The following is a 17,811-nucleotide window of genomic DNA, read 5'->3' as shown; positions in this document are numbered from 1 at the left end:
TCAATGCCTTCGTCTTGCAGGAACTGCTGACACACTCCAGCCACATGAGGTCTAGCATTGTCTTGCATTAGGAGGAACCCAGGGCCAACCGCACCAGCATATGGTCTCACAAGGGGTCTGAGGATCTCATCTCTGTACCTAATGGCAGTCAGGCTACCTCTGGTGAGCACATGGAGGGCTGTGCAGCCCCCCAATGAAATGCCACCCCACACCATTACTAACCCACTGCCAAACCGGCCATGCTGGAGGATGTTGCAGGCAGCAGAACGTTCTCCTTCATGTCTCCAGACTCTGTCACGTCTGTCACTTGTGCTCAGTGAGAACCTACTTTCATCTGTGAAGAGCACAGGGCGCCAGTGGCGAATTTGCCAATCTTGGTGTTCTCTGGCAAATGCCAAACGTCCTGCACGGTGTTGGGCTGTAAGCACAACCCCCACCTGTGGATGTCGGGCCCTCATACCACCCTCATGGAGTCTGTTTCTGATCATTTGAGTAGACACATGCACATTTGTGGCTTGCTGGAGGTCATTTTGCAGGGCTCTGGCAGTGCTCCTCCTGTTCCTCCTTGCACAAAGGCGGAGGTAGCGGTCCTGCTGCTGGGTTGTTGCCCTCCTACGGCCTACTCCATGTCTCCTGATGTACTAGCCTGTCTCCTGGTAGCGCCTCCATGCTCTGTACACTACGCTGACAGACACAGCAAACCTTCTTGCCACAGCTCGCATTGATGTGCCATCCTGGGTGAGCTGCACTACCTGAGCCACTTGTGTGGGTTGTAGACTCCGTCTCATGCTACCACTAGAGTGAAAGCATCGCCAGCTTTCAAAAGTGACCAAAACATCAGCCAGAAAGCATAGGAGCTGAGAAGTAGTCTGTGGTCACCACCTGCAGAACAACTCCTTTATTTGGGGTGTCTTGCTAATTGCCTATAATTCCCACCTGTTGTCTATTCCATTTGCACAACAGCATGTGAAATTGATTGTCAATCAGTGTTGCTTCCTAAGTGGACAGTTTGATTTCACAGAAGTGTGATTGACTTGGAGTTACATTGTGTTGTTTAAGTGTTCCCTTTATTTTTTTGAGCAGTGTATATATATACACAGAGTCCATAGCAGCCGGCACTCCTATTCAAATAGACAGCGGGTCTCCGTGGTCGAGTATGTAAAACTGCATATACCCATCAGAAGACACGGCACTGGAGACTGTTTGAAAGAAGAAATCACTTGTATTGCAGGTAAATGTTTCGGAGCTACCGCCCCGTCCTCAGTACCATACAAGGTTTTATATATATATATATATATATATATATATATGGGAGAGTAGTAGAATCATCAACTTCTGCACCGGTGTCTATATACCCATTACGCTGCTTGTTCCTCTCCTCTGGCGGGACCAGTGATTAGTGCTACTAAGTAAGCTACTGGCACCTGCTTGTTGTACTTAATGCTGCTGTAGAACTTGTTTATTTATTATTTTTTATTTATTTATTATTATTATTATTATTATTATTTATTTATTTATCTATAATTGGACCAACAGTAATAGAACAAAACTGGATATTAACAGACAGACACAGAGGTAGGAAGGCCCTGCTCGCAGGCTTACACTCTATAGGGAGATAGTCATTGATACACAAGGATAGATAGGTGCTACCTATTATTACCAGTGGGTTGGGTTCGGGATGCTGGCGGTCAGACTGTTTTAAATCCCAACAGGGGAAGTGGAGGTAAGTATCCCTAATCCTAACACTCCCTTCCCGCTGCCTAACCCTATCCCTGCCTTCCCGCAGCCAAAACCTAACCCTTCACCCGTAGCCTAACCCTAGTCTCCCCTTCCCGCAGCCATGATAAACCTCCCGAGTATACTTACGTTCGGAATTCAGGCTGTCGGGATTTCGGCGTCGGCATTCTGACAGGTGTCGGGTTTCAAGCGCCAGTTTTGAGTGCCGGGATCCAAACTACATCCCTTACCAGTTATTTATACAGCACACACATATTCCGCAGCACTTTGCAGAGAATATTTGCCCATTCACATCAGTCCTTGCCCCAGTGGAGCTTACAATCTATTTTCCCTACCACTTGTATACGCACACACATTCATGCTAGGATTAATTTTGTTGGGAGCCCCTTAGCTTACCAGTATATTTTTGGATTGAGGGAGGAAACCGGAGTACCCGGAGAAAACACATGCAAGTACGGGGAGAATATACAAACTCCACACGGTTAGGGGCATGGTGGGAATGAAACCCATAACCGCAGCGCTCTGAGGCAGTAATGCTAACCATTACACTCTCTATGCTATTGCATAAAGGTCCATGCAGACTGCAAATGTTCTTAATGGGCTGTATGATATGGTCACCCAGCACTGTTGGCCAAAGGTCAGGAGGATGTGAAAGTGAAGAAAGACAAAATATGTGAGGTTATGTGTGGACTGTACAGAGAGTGTGTAATTAGATAGGGAGGCATTGAAGGTTATGTGGGTGGATCCGGAACTTATAAGACCCCACCTCCACACTTTAACCTGAGGGACTGGGAAGTGGTGGTTGGGAGGGGGGATGAAGATTTGCCTAGGGTGCCGAGAAACCATGCACCAGCCCTGGGTGGAGAGCGTGGCCTTTCTGCACAACTCCTGTCTGCATTTTGGGTGCGTGCCCAGCGCTCCTCAAGCAGCTAGACCACCCCCTGCTCACCTCCATGCATAGTTAGATGCTGTACACATGCACTCAGCATCTATTCAGTGATCACTGACTGCTTTTGCAGAGCAGCGATTATCACTGGTGCTCACAACCTGCAGAGGAACAGTAACAGCCTAGAGCCGCCATGGTGATGGATGTGCTGGATTTCGTGGGGCTCGGTAATGGGCCCCTTGAGACCCACTGGGCCCTAGACGGGCTCATAGGTTGCCTTGCTGTGACTTCGGCCCTGGTTGGAAGTATGATTGGTTGCTACCACCACTTGTCTATTTAAATCCACCCCTTCAAGTTTGAAGTACAGTTTTGTCATTTATCTGAAAAAAGTCTTTAAGAACCACTTTGAAACATTTTTGTGGATCTTTACTGCTCTCACTGCCGAATACATTTTTACATATTGTGTGATGGTTTTAAAAAACTGAGCTTTTGTAAGAGCTCAATAATAAGGACTTCATAAAAAGCCTTGCTGAACTGTGACATTTACGATATAAAACACAAACCCCCAAACACCAGAAACTGTCATTTACTGGAACACAAAATGGCATTTTTATAGAAGGGCACTAATTTCTGTCATTGTGAGGCCTCTGAAATCCCTCAGAGGTTGTATTTTATTTCATATTTCATATTGCACCGTGAAAAATTCAGAAGCTTAATGTTTTGAAGCATATGGATATCTGCTGGCAGTACATTGGAGTACATTGTTGTGCGGTAATGTGATTTGTGATTTAATGACAAACAGAAGAGTTCTGTGCTAGGTCTTCTATTTGTCTTTTGCTTTTTTTAATAACCTCTAAAAGCACATTTGTGTTCAAATAGCTGTGCAAAGTCATGGAATGACATTCTCAGACAAAAACACATTTTGGGTTTAAAATACAGTAAGTATATGAGAAAAAAAAAAGAATAATGCGGGCTAAGCAATACTTAATGTGTATGCATTGCCTAAGCACTGAGGAAGCAGCCATTTTGTTGACTGAACCAATTTTCATGGCAATGAGCAAACTGTACCAGTTCTGTAAGAACTAGTGGTATTGCTCGTGCAGTGCTGTATACATTTCACTCTGTCTGCACAGCCTGTGGGGGTTTCCTCAATGTATTAATGTTATTCCTCAAGCTAAACAGACTGATTGACAGAATTAAAATAAGAATTTACTCACCGGTAATTCTATTTCTCGTAGTCCGTAGTGGATGCTGGGAACTCCGTAAGGACCATGGGGAATAGACGGGCTCCGCAGGAGACTGGGCACTCTAAAAGAAAGATTAGGTACTATCTGGTGTGCACTGGCTCCTCCCTCTATGCCCCTCCTCCAGACCTCAGTTAAGGAAACTGTGCCCGGAAGAGCTGACACAACAAGGAAAGGATTTGGAATCCAGGGTAAGACTCATACCAGCCACACCAATCACACCGTACAACTTGTGATAACCATACCCAGTTAACAGTATGAACAACAACTGAGCCTCAGTAATAGATGGCTCATAACAATAACCCTTTAGTTAAGCAATAACTATATACATGTATTGCAGAGAGTCCGCACTTGGGACGGGCGCCCAGCATCCACTACGGACTACGAGAAATAGAATTACCGGTGAGTAAATTCTTATTTTCTCTGACGTCCTAGTGGATGCTGGGAACTCCGTAGGGACCATGGGGATTATACCAAAGCTCCCAAACGGGCGGGAGAGTGCGGATGACTCTGCAGCACCGCATGAGCAAACTCAAGGTCCTCCTCAGCCAGGGTATCAAACTTGTAGAACTTAGCAAACTTGTTTGACCCCGACCAAGTAGCAGCTCGGCAAAGCTGTAAAGCCGAGACCCCTCGGGCAGCCGCCCAAGAAGAGCCCACCTTCCATGTGGAATGGGCTTTCACCATTTTGGATGCGGCAATCCAGCCGCAGAGTGAACCAGCTGAATCGTGCTATAGATCCAGCGAGCAATAGTCTGCTTTGAAGCAGGAGCGCCAACCTTGTTGGCTGCATACAGAATAAACAGCGAGTCAGACTTTCTGACTCCCGCCGTTCTAGAAACATAAATTTTCAAAGCCCGGACTACGTTCAGCAACTTGGAATCCTCCAAGTCCCTAGTAGCCGCAGGCACCACAATAGGCTGGTTCAAATGAAACGATGATACCACCCTAGGAAGAAATTGGGGACGAGTCCTCAATTCTGCCCTGTCCATATGGAAGATCAGATAAGGGTTTTTACATGACAAAACCGCCAATACTGACACACGCCTAGCCGAAGCTAAGGCCAATAGCATGACCACTTTCCACGTGAGATATTTTAGCTCCATGGTCTTAAGTGGCTCAAACCAGTGGGATTTCAGGAAATCCAACAGAACGTTAAGATCCCAAGGTGCCACCGATGGCACAAAAGGAGGCTGAATATGCAGCACCCCCGGAACAACGTCTGAACTTCAGGCAGTGAAGCCAGTTCATTTATTAGAGAAAATGTATAGGGCCGAAATCTTGACCTTTATGGATCCTAATTTTAGGCCCATAGCCACTCCTGACTGTAGGAAGTGCAGGAATCGGCCCCGCTGGAATTCCTCTGTAGAGCCTTCCCGGCCTCACACCAAGCAACCTATTTTCGCCATATACAGTGAAAAAGTCTTGCTGTCACGTCTTTCCTAGCCTTTATCAGCATAGGAATAACTGCATCCGGAATGCCCTTTTCCGCTAGGATCCGGCGTTCAACCGTCAAATCCGGCGTTCATGCCGTCAAATGCAGCCGTGGTAAAGTTTGGAACAGACAGGGCCCCTGTTGCAACATGTCCTGTCTGAGAGGCAGAAGCCCTGAGTCCTCTGAGAGCATTTCCTGCAGCTCCGGGTACCGAGTTCTTCTTGGCCAATTCGGAGCAAAGAATATTGTTTTCACTCCTCCTTTTATTACAATTCTCAGCCCTTGGGTATGAGACGAAGAGGAGGGAATACAGAGACCGACTGGAACACCCACGGTGTTACTAGTGCGACCACAGCTATCACCTGAGGGTCCCTTGACCTGGCGTAAAACCTTTTTTAGCTTTTTATTGAGGTGGGACACCATCTAGTCCACCTTAGGCAGTTCCCATCAATTTGCAACTGCGTGAAGACTTCCTGATGAAGTCCCCACTTTTCCGGGTGGAGGTCGTGCCTGCTGAGGAAGTCTGCTTCCCAGATGTCCACTCCCGGAACAAACACTGCTGACAGTGCGCTTACTTGATTCTCCGCCCAGCGAAGAATTCTGGTGGCTTCTACCCTCGCCACCCTGCTCCTTGTTCCGCCTTGGCGGTTTACATGAACCCCTGCGGTCTGACTGGATCAGAACCGGTTGGTCGCGAAGCAGGATCTCCGCTTGACTTAGGGCGTTGTATATGGCCCTTAGTTCCAGGATATTGATGTGAAGGCAAGTCAGTTGACTTGACCACAGACCTTGGAAATTTCTTCCCTGTGTAACTGCCCCCCACCCTCGGAGGCTTGCATCCGTGGTCACCAGGATCCAGTCCTGAATGCCGAATCTGCGGCCCTCGAGAAGGTGAGCACTCTGCAGCCACCACAGGAGAGACACCCTGGCCCTGGGGGATAGGGTGATTAACCGATGCCTCTGAAGAGGTGATCCGGACCACTTGTCCAGTAAGTCCCATTGGAAGGTCCTCGCATGGAACCTGCCTAAGGGGATGGCCTCGTATGATGTCACCATCCTTCCCAGGACTCGAGTGCAGTGATGCACTGACACCTGTTTTGGTTTTAATAGATTCCTGACCAGTGTCATGAGCTCCTGAGCTCTCTCTATCGGGAGATAAACCCTTTTCTGGTCTGTGTCTAGGATCGTGCCTAGGAGAGGCAGATGAGCTGTAGGAACCAACTGCGACTTTGGAATATATAGAATCCAGCCGTGTTGCCGTTACACTTCCAGAGAAAGTGATACGCTGTTCAGCAACTGCTCTCTTGATCTCGCTTTTATGAGGAGATCGTCCAAGTACGTGATAATAGTGACACCTTGCTTCCGCAGGAGCACAATCATATCCGCCATTACCATGGTGAATATTCTCGGGGCCGTGGAGAGACCAAACGGCAACATCTGAAATTGGTAATGACAATCCCGTACCGCAATTCTAAGGTACGCCTAATGAGGTGGATAAATGGGGACCTGAAGGTATGCATCCCTTATGTCCCGATTCACAATAAAGTCTCCCCTCTCTTTTTAGGCTTGCACTGACCGCTCTTAGCGATTCCATCTTGAACTTGAACCTTCTCAGGTATATGTTCAGGGATTTTTAATTCAATATGGGTCTGACCGAACAGTCCGGTTTCGGGATTACAACATGGTCTAATAATAACACCCTCTTGTTGATGGAGGGGACCCTTGACCACCACCTGTTAAAGATACAATTTGTGAATTGCAGTTAACACTGGCTCCCTCTCTTGGGGGGAAGCCCGCAGGGCCGTCGGTGAGGGGGCATCTTCTCACAGTCCAGCTTGTATCCCTGAGACACAATATCTATTGCCCAGGGATCGAACAGGGAGTGAACCCACTTGTGGCTGAATTTACGAAGGCGTGTCCCCACCGGGCCTAGCTCCGCCTGTGGAGCCCCAGCGACATTGGTGGATTTTTGTAGGGGCCGGGGAGGACTTCTGTTCCTGGGAACTAGCTGCCCGGCTCTGACAAGAAAGGACGCACCTCAGACTTTCTTGTTTCTTTATACGAAAGGCTGCATATAATAATGTCGTGCTTTCTTAGGCTGTGCAGGAATATAAGGCAAACCAGCAGAATTACCAGCTGTAGCTGTGGAGACCAGGCCCGAGAACCCTTCTCCACACAATCCTCAGCCTTCCATATGCCTCTTAAGTCGGCATCATCTGTCCAATGCATATTCTACAGGACACGTCAAGCAGAGATCGACATAGCTTTGAGTCTAGGACCCAATATACTCATGTCTCTTTGGGCATGCTTTATAACTATATATCTATCACTTAAGACAGCATCTTTAATATATTTATATTGCATACTAGGGTCTCATCTCTGCTGATAAGGTACCTGTCCACGCTGCCACAGCGCTATAAACCCATGCCGACACAATCGCCGGTCTGGGTAGTATACTATAATGTGCACACTATCTGCAGGATCCCTGAGAATAGCAAGTGCTACCGTCTGTGCAAACAGGACACCCCAGGGGAAGATTCTCAACATATCCCGGCCCTAGTGGGGAAAGGATACAGCCTGAGAATTCTCTTGTGGGAAGCTGCCGTCTCTTGTCTGGAGATTCCCGCTCTTTTTCCTCATGAGAGGAGGGAAATTTACCGCAGCATTCTTCCCCTTAAACATGTGTACTCTTGTGTCAGGGACAGATGAGTCATCAGTGATATGCAAATCATCTTTTATTTCAATAATCATATATTGAATACCTTCTAGCCATCTTGGCTGTAACTTTGCATTATCGTAGTCGACAGTGGAGTTAAACTCCATGTCGATACCAGTGTTTGTTATTATGGATAGTGAGCATTGAGAGACTCTGAAAGTCTCTGTGACATAGGGACAGACCTGGGTAGATTTCCAGTCTGTTCCCTAACCTTTTGTGCAATAAATTCACCTTAGCACTTACACATATCCAAACAGGTGTCGGCGTTGTAGACAGAGACACCCTCTCACACACATATCCGCTCTATCACCTCCTTAGAGGAGCCTTTTACCTCAGACATGTCGACACACGCATACCGACACACCACACACACAGGGGATGCTCTATTTGAGGACAGTTCCCCCACAAGGCCCTTTGGAGAGACAGAGAGAGAGTTTGCCAGCACACACCCTAGCGCTATATAACCCAGGGATTACACTACAACTCAGTGTTTACCCAGTAGCTGCTGTATATACAAATTTTGCGCCTAAATTTATGTGCCCCCCCCTCTCTTTTCACCCTTTGTGTACCAGGATACTGCCGGGGAGATCCTGGGGAGCTTCCTTCCAGCGGAGCTGTGAAGAGAAAATGGCGCTGGTGTGCTGAGGAAGAAGGCCCGGCCCCCTCAGCGGCGGGCTTCTGTCCTGTTTCTGACTAAAATTGGCGGGGGGTTTACACACATACAGTCATAGACTGTATTATGTGTATATATTGCCAAAAGGTATTCTTATTGCAGCCCAGGGCGCCCCCCCCCCCCCCAGCGCCCTGCACCCTACAGTGACCGGAGTGTGTGGTGTGCAGTGGGAGCAATGGCGCACAGCTGCAGTGCTGTGCGCTACCTTAATGAAGACCGGAGTCTTCTGCCGCCGATTTCATCTCCTTCACTTCTGTCTTCTGGCTCTGCAAGGGGGACGGCGGCGCGGCTCCGGGAACGGACGATCGAGGTCAGGCCCTGTGTTCAAACCCTCTGGAGCTAATGGTGTCCAGTAGCCTAAGAAGCACAAGCTAGCTGCACGCAGGTAGGTTTGCTTCTCTCCCCTCGTAGCAGTGAGTCTGTTGCCAGCAGATCTCACTGAAAATAAAAAACCTAACAAATACTTTCTTTCTAGCAAGCTCAGGAGAGCCCACTAGGTGCATCCAGCTCTGGCCGGGCACAGATTCTAACTGAGGTCTGGAGGAGGGGCATAGAGGGAAGAGCCAGTGCACACCAGATAGTACCTAATCTTTCTTTTAGAGTGCCCAGTCTCCTGCGGAGCCCGTCTATTCCCCATGGTCCTTACGGAGTTCCCAGCATCCACTAGGACGTCAGAGAAAGAGGAATTTGTAACGTTCCCCCAAATATTGCTAATTTATAGGGATAATGCTGGGTTTGTGCATCTGCAAACCCGTGCCACCCAATGATTTTATGCCAGCTGCCGCTATCATCCTCACGTAGGGAGGCGCTTGTGCCAACCCCATGCTCGGTGCAAGAGAAATGGCAGTACCAGGCTTCCCTTTCCTGTACACAACTCGCACAGAGCTTTAGATACAAGCCTATGATACCCCAATGACACTACCATGACACTCCCACCAGGCAGGGTATTACATGGGATCACATTGTTCATGCCCAGGTCCCACTCACAATTTCACAGAAAGACAGATCTGACAGAGTTCTGTTGCACTCACAATAAGACGGATACACAAAAATATGTAATACCACTTTCAGACAGAAAAGTTGGAAAATCCCGGCAATTATTCGGCATTTCAGTGCCGTGTAGTTTTACCAGGACCTGCCTGACCCCCATTTCACACAGACAAGCAAATTACCGGATCAAGAATTTCGACCCGGTAAATTGCAGATCAACAAGGGTATTTTGTCTGTGCGAAAGGGTTAACCCATGTCGAAATTCCCGTGTCTCTGACCCTGGTAAATTCCACGGTGGAAGTCCCGGGAATTTCAACCTGGGTCGACCCTTTCACACAGAAAAATTACCCATTTTTTTCATGAAATTACCGGATGGAACAGCTTCATCCGGTGATTTCAGTTTCTGTCTGAAACGTGTATATTGTAACTTTGCATCTTTTCATGTGCTGTATGATAAAACAATCTGCCACTTTTTCCTGCAAAAATAAACACATGGATAATATGAATGTATATACCTATAAGCCCATAGGATGGCATGCATCTACTATATTTAAATTTTTTGTAATTTTTTTTTTTTTTACCTGTTCTCACAAAGCATGTTCCAGAGGTGCATCTGCACTCTGAAGACAAGTACAGTACCTGTATCATGTTTGTAAGTAAAGCAAAGGAAGCACGTACTGTATATTTGTGTCTGGAACAAACCATGTTGCCATAAGGGAAGCAAATACTTGTTAAATAAATATTGTTTATGTGCAGGGTAAATACTGTCTGCTTCTGCATGTAGCCCACAAATGTTAGACAGTTTATTTTTACACTGCAATTTAGATTTCAGTTCAAACACTCCCGACCCAAATGTAGCATCTTATATATACCCCACCTGCAGTGCAACATGGTTTTACCCACTTGCTTGCCTTTTTGCTTTACTTACAAACTTGAATTAGGCCCCAAGTTCCATGTAAAAAGGCAAATGAACAGTTACAAGGCCGACTGCCTACGCTATCTCAGTCTGTGACAAATCACAAGAGCAAGACTGGAGAGAGGGTCCATTTGACAGGGAGAAAGGCCTAGACACATTTTAGAATAGGTTCTTCCCATTTATTTACACATCACATGGGGAATTGATGCAAGGGACGAGAGTGTTATACTCCCATTATATAAATCACTAGTGAGGCCACATCTTGAATACTGTGCCCAATTTTGGGCACCATACTACAAAAAGGATATTCTGGAGCTAGAAAAGGTCCAGAGGTGGGCGACCAAACTAATTAAGGGCATGGAGACGCTGGAATACGAGGAAAGGCTTGCAAGGCTAGGCATGTTTACAATGGAAAAGAGGAGACTAAGAGAGGACATGATCAACATCTACAAATATATAAGGGGACAATACACAGAGCTTGCGCGGGACCTGTTTTTGGTAAGATCAGCACAGAGGACACGTGGACACTCGCCTAGGTTAGAGGAGAGGAGATTTCGTACAATGCACACGAACACCAAAGATACCTTTACGCAAGGGGTACATCACGTTTTTCACGTGAGTACGGTACGCAACCATTAGTTGCTACTTCTTTTTAAGATCCTCCTACCAGTCTAAAACGCCACTTTTCAACACGCCTACTACACTATCAGCGACTATTTCTGTCTCTCTGTCTCCAACTCTTGAGGATAAGAACCATCCTGGTACCCTGGACGGAAGTACAGGAGAAAATCGGGAGAACGGAGATTGAAGATATCATATAGAAGAAATCCATCACGGCCCAACGTGATTGAAGACACGGACCCACCCAAGATCCGATTTGGAGAAGTGGAAATAAAGACACATGAACAGTGGCTTAACAAGTATCAACGACATCATGGGACATTATTGAGTCAACTAACTTGACTTAGTAATCGTCCTCTCATCAGAGACTGTGTACCTTTTACCCCACCTCTTTTAGTTTAGTATTCGCAGATGAGCGCAGACGTGATCTCTAATTTTTTTATGTATAAGACTGGAGAGAGGGTCCATTTGACAGGGAGAAAGGCCTAGACACATTTTAGAATAGGTCCTTCCCATTTATTTACACATCACACGGGGAATTGATGCAAGGGACGAGAGTGTTATACTCCCATTATATAAATCACTAGTGAGGCCACATCTTGAATACTGTGCCCAATTTTGGGCACCATACTACAAAAAGGATATTCTGGAGCTAGAAAAGGTCCAGAGGTGGGCGACCAAACTAATTAAGGGCATGGAGACGCTGGAATACGAGGAAAGGCTTGCAAGGCTAGGCATGTTTACACTGGAAAAGAGGAGACTAAGAGAGGACATGATCAACATCTACAAATATATAAGGGGACAATACACAGAGCTTGCGCGGGACCTGTTTTTGGTAAGATCAGCACAGAGGACACGTGGACACTCGCCTAGGTTAGAGGAGAGGAGATTTCGCACAATACGGCGTAAAGGTTTTTTCACAGTAAGGACAATACGTGTTTGGAATTCCCCGCCTGAGGGAGTTGTAATGGCGGACTCAGTCAACACCTTTAAGAATGGGTTAGATAAATTCCTATTGAATAAGGATATCCAGGGTTATGGTGCGTAGTCGCGCACTATAGTTACTATGAAAAGAGAAATCAAACACAACGGCTGACATCAACACCAGACAAAATGTAGACCAAAATAATCCTGCATAGGAGACCACATATAGGTTGAATTTGATGGACAAATTGTCTTTTTTCAACCTTAGATACTATGTTACACATTTTTGTGCGAGGAGTGCTGAAGAGTTGGTCAGTGACACAAACCATGAATATTTTATGCTTGACTAATTCTGTATGCAAATTCCAAAGCCATAGTACAAGTCTATTGTATAACACCATATTTTTCCTTAAGCTTTTTTTCCCTTTAAATAATTCCAATGCTTAAAAACAAAAACAAAAACAAAACCATTTCTTAGGGGTCTCTAGCTGATCTTTCTGTAGTTGTAAATGACCCAGACACCAATGTCTTCTGTAATGGGACAAAGAATAACATTGAGGCCCAGTTCTTTTCCCAGCATCTGGTTTTGTTCCACTCCAGTTCTATACAATAAGCTCACAGTTCTGTTCCACTGATTTTGCTGCAGCCAGAATGAGGTTCTGTTCCAGTCGGATTGCAGCAGCCAGCATCCCTTTTTGTTCCGCTACATTTCCTGTATCCTTCTGTTACATATGGTCTTGTAACATTTCCTACAACTGGCAACATCCATTTCTCCATAGTTCAACCTGACATTGACATGGCCACACTGGGTGCTGTCATAGTGCAGACAATAATAAGTATACAGTAATACAACTTTCAGACCAATTTTGCCAAAGCACATGGGATTTCTACAAGGTTCCTTCCCAGGTGCGACTCGACGAGACCCCTTTCAGACAGGCAGCCCAACACGGCAATATGTTGGGTTGGTAACGTCACCGCCGCCGCGTGCAGAGGTGGTGCTTGGAAATGAGATGATCTCCAAGTACCACCTCTTCCTATTCAGTGAATGGGTGCTGGGTCACATCAACCTGGCTTACCCGTTCACACCACACTGCGAGCTGGATTGAACACATGTTCAACCCTGCTCGATAATCAAATTGAAATACCGGGTTGCTTGACCTGGATTATTTTAACTGTCCGCTTTCAGACTGCGCCGCAACCCAGGTTGCTGCACACTCATATGCAATAACCTGGGTTATCGCTGGCGGTCTGAAAGCAGTATAAGTAAGATAAAACACCCTTGCAGAAACATTGTATTAAGCATCAATGCAACCAGTTCCGGTTTTAGACAGAGATCATTTAATCTCACAGGATCAGGACCTACAGCAAATAGATAATACTGTATGCGAGTTTAATAAGAGGGAGGAGTTTACTTAATATCAAGGGCAGAACTACCTGTGCTGCAGTCAGGACTACATTACCACAAACATGTTTCTAACTATTCATATCAGGGCACCAGATAAAACTTCTATCTCAGTGTCAGAACTACCACAAAAAATACTTTAAAAGCTGAATCGAAATTGGGATACATTAAACCACATTGCTGAACACTATGGGGTAAATTTAACAAGGTTGGAGGTTTTTTTTAGAACTGGTGATATTGCCATTAGCAGCCAATCAGAAATTATCTATTATCTTCTAGAAGCAGCTACATAAATGTTAAGTAGAATCTGATTGGTTGCTATGAGCAACATCATTAGTTCTAAAAAAAACGTCCACCTTAGTAAATTTACCACTATGCATCCACCAAATCATGCCTGTTTTGGGCAGGGCCGCACACTTTGGGTACCGAAGAGTTTGACTTTACCATGAAATTTGTAACAGTAGGCAGCATACTTTCTAACTTCATTAAACCCCCCTACTGGTGACACCGGTCTGAGGTGCCACCCACCTTACTTGGGAAGTGGGCAGCTTGCAGGAGGCTGGCCCAATTAGACTGCTGGTTAGTTTGGTTGGCAGGTATGGCTAAACAGTTTCCCTTTATGTTTTCTGTCACTTTGTTACACGAAGGAAACTTATAAAATGAATCCAAAGGAAAGGCGGTAAGGCCTTGTCCACACAGGCAGTTTCTTGACCTGTGTTCCAAACACAGCACAACTTTAGACAAGCCCTGGCATAAAAATTGATTGATCCCCATGCTGCCCAACATCAGCTATTCATATGGACAGCGGTAATACCCGTAGCTCAAAAGCTGTAGAGAACAAATTATGCAGAGTTGCCTACCCTCCCTCATTCTGCAGGAGACTCCCTGAAATAGCAGCAATCTCCCTCACTCCCTGAATAGACCAGCAATCTCCCTGATTTACTCTTACCCCCATTATACAGCTGTTACATTCTTGGGGAAAAGATAAATTAGAGATATATACATTCAAATTGGATCATCAGTGCAATTTCCCTGCGTTGGTTATAAGGCACAATGATCACTATGGCTACATTCATTTTAAATAAGGTTTCTCAGGGCCACTTACAGTATATGTGTATACAGAATACAAACTTTGGGGCTCATTTATGTTTTGATGTAAATCATTTTCATGAGATGCCTCACAGATGTAGCAGTACACGTCCGCGCTTATAGGTGTTAACTTCACAATCTCCCTGAAATGCTTTTTCAAAAGTAGGCAAGTATGAAATGACGCCAGCACCATTTTCTCATGGTCTCATCGGAGCAGTGTAGACTACTGGCGCAGTGGCTTTTTCTGGCTATTTTGGAATGCAGTCTGAGAAAGCTCCAGTGTACATGTTCTAAAAACATGAAATTTTTCAGGTGATTTCCCTACTGCACATGCGCAAAATGCAGTGAAAATAGCCACTGTGTCATATTCCTGGTGATTTTGAGGCGCTGACACTGCCGACGCAGGACTCCAGAGCGGTAAGTAATGAATATGGGTGCAGAGTGTGCACCACATACCTTGCACCCATTATTGATATGCCCCTGAAGCAGTATGCTAACAAGTGCACAACTGTGCCAGCTAGTTCTCTCAAAACTTACATTCATTCTCCTTCTGTACTCGGACAACCTACTGACGCTTAAACCAACATTGCTGGGTGACTTTTTTTATTGCAGTTTAATCTCCTGTTTTCCTGTAGACTGCAAAGCCCCGCTCAGCACACATCTCTCCCCCCTTCCCGCTCAGCACACATCCATCCCCCCTTCCAACTCAGCACACATCTCTAACCCCCCCCCGCTCAGCACACATCTCTCCCCCCTTCCCGCTCAGTACACATCTATCCCCCCTTCCCGCTCAGCACACATCTATCCCCCCTTCCAACTCAGCACACATCTCTCCCCCCCCCCACTCAGCACACATCTCTCCCCCCTTCCCGCTCAGCACACATCTCTCCCCCTTTCCTACTCAGCACACATCTCTCCCCCCTTCCTGCTCAGCACACATCTCTCCCCCCTTCCCGCTCAGCACACATCTCTCCCCCCTTCCCGCTCAGCACACATCTCTCCCCCCTTCCTGCTCAGCACACATCTCTCCCCCCTTCCTGCTCAGCACACATCTCTCCCCCCTTCCCGCTCAGCACACATCTCTCCCCCCTTCCCGCTCAGCACACATCTCTCCCCCCTTCCTGCTCACACATCTCTCCCCCTTTCCCGCTCAGCACACATCTCTCCCCCCTTCCTGCTCAGCACACATCTCTCCCCCCTTCCTGCTCAGCACACATCTCTCCCCCTTTCCCGCTCAGCACACATATCTCCCCCCTTCCCGCTCAGCACACATCTCTCACCCCTTCCCGCTCAGCACACATCTCTCCCCCTTCCCGCTCAGTACACATCTATCCCCCCTTCCCGCTCAGCACACATCTATCCCCCCTTCCAACTCAGCACACATCTCTTCCCCCCCCCCCGCTCAGCACACATCTCTCCCCCCTTCCCGCTCAGCACACATCTCTCCCCCCTTCCTGCTCAGCACACATCTCTCCCCCCTTCCTGCTCAGCACACATCTCTCCCCCCTTCCTGCTCAGCACACATCTCTCCCCCCTTCCCGCTCAGCACACATCTCTCCCCCCTTCCCGCTCAGCACACATCTCTCCCCCCTTCCTGCTCAGCACACATCTCTCCCCCCTTCCTGCTCAGCACACATCTCTCCCCCTTTCCCGCTCAGCACACATCTCTCACCCCTTCCCGCTCAGCACACATCTCTCACTCCTTCCCGCTCAGCACACATCTCTCCCCCCTTCCCGCTCAGCACATATCTCTCCCCCCACTCAGCAGCACACATCGTGATGTGTGCTGAGCGAGGGGGGGAGGGGGAGCCGCAGTGAAGTGAGCGATCTACTAGATTTGGGATGCATGCCAAATCTAGAGTCAGCAATAACTATCGCTGTGGGCATAAACACAGAGAGATCCGTCCTTAATTTCTAAGCACTAGTCAGATTGCTTAGAACTTAAGCACGGATCTCTCTGTGTGTACCCCCCTTAAGATTACTAGAAGAGCCCTCTTACCTCTTTAGCTACAGTATATGTTAATACTCAGGGGTATATGTACAGGGTATGCATTCTGTGAACCAGCACAATCTTGGTGATTAGGGCTGTGGATTTAAAGCAGCAATAATTAATAGGAAATGGAATTAATAATGAATTAATAATTATTAATAATTAATAGGAAAAAGCTGGTTGGTTTTGTCTTTTAAATTACTTCTGCCTTAAATCTACAGCCTTAAATGTCACAATCGCACTGGTTCCCAGAAGTCATACACTGTTTCTTACACTCCTTTCAATGTATTACTGTCTGCTACCAACTGAAAGCCGTGACGCTATACATAAAAATATTAATAATACATAACAACAAATACTGTAAGCATGTCCTGCGAAAGTTCCTAGCACTATCCATAGTCACGTTGCTTGTCTAGCTGTGCACCGCAGACTACAGTGATTTTTAGGTGATAAATCAAGACAATTATTACAAATTAAGAGCAATTAAATAATTAATAATATATCACTAAACAGCACTGACGTGTCTTGGCTTAATATCAACTGAGTGAAGACATCTCTGAGTAGAAGGGAAGAGCATAGCAAACCTTCACCCTCTTACCTCTGATTTATTATATCTTCCAGCATAGTTCCGTATGGCTATAGTTGTTTTAATCCCAGCTGCATTCACTTTTTCCCATCTGTTTCTGACCCCAGGATTTGTGCACAATGCTGCAATGCCTTTAATTTACAGTGAAGGGGATTAAGATGAACAGAAACATTATGTTGCATTCAATGGCTAGAACAAGAGCTATGGGCTGCTAGATGCAAACCCATGTAGAGCATCTGGGTTCCAGACCAGCACCAGCGTGAGGTTGTCACCTTCCCTCACGTCATACTGAATAGTTCAGCCTAACCTCATTATAAATTACCTGCCTTGTATATTTTACTGCTATACAAATGTACATAAATTGATGCTATGAATGGATTTATGCCGTGCAGACTGACGATTCCTTATATATGAGAAGACATTTCTCTTATGCTTTAATCTCTGACTTCTTTCACTGCCTGCCCCATACCGTTTTAAATTCCATTTTGATATATGTTACTAAAAAGACACCAGAGTAGTAGTGGTATGCTAACTTACATTCCAGTTCCAATTCTGTTAACTGTGTCCAAATATTTCAGCTCCAGGGACTGTTTAGCATCATT

Source organism: Pseudophryne corroboree, chromosome 4, assembly GCF_028390025.1.
Source record: "Pseudophryne corroboree isolate aPseCor3 chromosome 4, aPseCor3.hap2, whole genome shotgun sequence".
Classification (NCBI taxonomy): Eukaryota; Metazoa; Chordata; class Amphibia; order Anura; family Myobatrachidae; genus Pseudophryne; species Pseudophryne corroboree.
This window is presented reverse-complemented; position numbering follows the sequence as displayed.